Consider the following 1,762-nt stretch of genomic DNA (forward strand, 5'->3'; position numbering starts at 1 on the left):
TCTCTCTCTCTCTCTTTCTTTCTTTCTTTCTTTCTTTCTTTCTTTCTTTCTTTCTTTCTTTCTTTCTTTCTTTTTTTCTTTCTCTCTTCTTCCTTCATATTCTTTTTGGTAGGAAAGATAGTTTATTCTGAAGCCATATTTGAGAGACTATGGACTGGGAAGACAGTTTTAGGTAACATAGGTTCCTGAATTCCATATTGGGAATTTCAAAATGGAATCCCCAAATTCCAATGTGGAAGCAGTCTCACAAAGTTTTATAGTTTTCCAGAACAGAGAAAGTCACAAATCATGGCAAATTTAAAACACATAGATGGGTTTGTCAGAGGTGTAGTTCCAGCAAGATGGGGAAAGCTATTCTATAGGCCTCGGATACTACCTGATGGCATTCTTAGCTTTGGTTGGTGGAAGCTACAGATCTACTAATTTCGAGGTTTTTATCTCTTAGTCACAGGGCCCTGGCTCTGATACAGAGGTTGGCAAGGAAGGGCTGTTCAGGAGGCTAAGTCAGGCCAGCATAAGGTAATTAGTGTCAGGACCTAGAACATTCAGACTCCTCCAGATCACTGCAGTTCTAAACAGTCTCTGCAGATACTTTCTTCACATGAATTCTTGCTGACAATTCTGCCTATGGATAGTATCACATTCACTGCATTTGGGGAGTGATGTGTTACTTATTAAGTATTATATGGTTCTTCATAGATAGAGCTCATTCCTAGGACCCAGGATTAACTTTATCTAGGATGTAGACGAGGCTGTGTGACGGGCAGGAATCAGGAGGGTGGAATACCTGGAAAGACCATTAAGAAACAAACTCCTGGATCAGGTCAAACCATTAGGCATCCTGGTTCAGATCTGAATCTTTTTTTCTATGTCCTTTATATCTAACATAACATTTACTTAAGGCAGTAGGACTATTAGATCTAAAATTTAAATAATCAAGAATACAGTTTGACCTAATGGCATGAAGGTAAATGATAAAGGGAACATCTATTTTAAATAATCAAAATTTATATACACATATTTAAAAAGTTATTTGACTATATGTTTTCCTGTATTTATATAGTATATAATGCATATTATATATTATTTGTACTGTGTATATTATTTGTATATAGTACCTACAATATATGCTATATACAGTATTTGTACTGTATATAGGGAACTCAGAGTTGGCTCAGAAAACCTCAAGACCAGGTTCTTAGCATAAAGGATATTTATTTGTCCCAGAGAGAAAAGGACAAGGAATAAGAGACAAAGACAGGAAATAGAGGATGAAGGGGAAGGGAACAAGGGAGTGGGGACAAGTGTCTTTCCTCTGGGAGGGGGACAAAAGACTGCCTCTGGGTAGAGAGGAGATAGACATGGCCCATGGGCAAACAGCAGTTTTATAAAGAGTGAAACCCCATTTTAGGATAATGTCTTAGGGTTTCAAAGGCAAATTTGGGAGTATTTGGCATATACTTCAACATCACTGTCGATCATTGAAGGAAGTCAGGACAGGAACTCAGGATGCTGGAGGCAGGAGCTGATGTAGATGGAGGGAGGCTGCTCACTGGTTTCCTTCCCGTGGCTTGCTCAGTCTGTGCTCTTTTAGAACCCAGGACCACCATCCCAAGGATGGCACCACTCACAATGAGCTGGGCCTTTCCCCATCAGTCACTAATTGAGAAAATGCTATACAGCTGGGTCTCGGGGAGGGATTTCCTCAGCTGAGGATCCCTTCTCTCTGATGAATCGAGCTTGTGTCAAGTTGACACACAAA

The sequence above is a fragment of the Mus caroli genome, chromosome 15, assembly GCF_900094665.2.
Source record: "Mus caroli chromosome 15, CAROLI_EIJ_v1.1, whole genome shotgun sequence".
Taxonomy (NCBI): domain Eukaryota; kingdom Metazoa; phylum Chordata; class Mammalia; order Rodentia; family Muridae; genus Mus; species Mus caroli.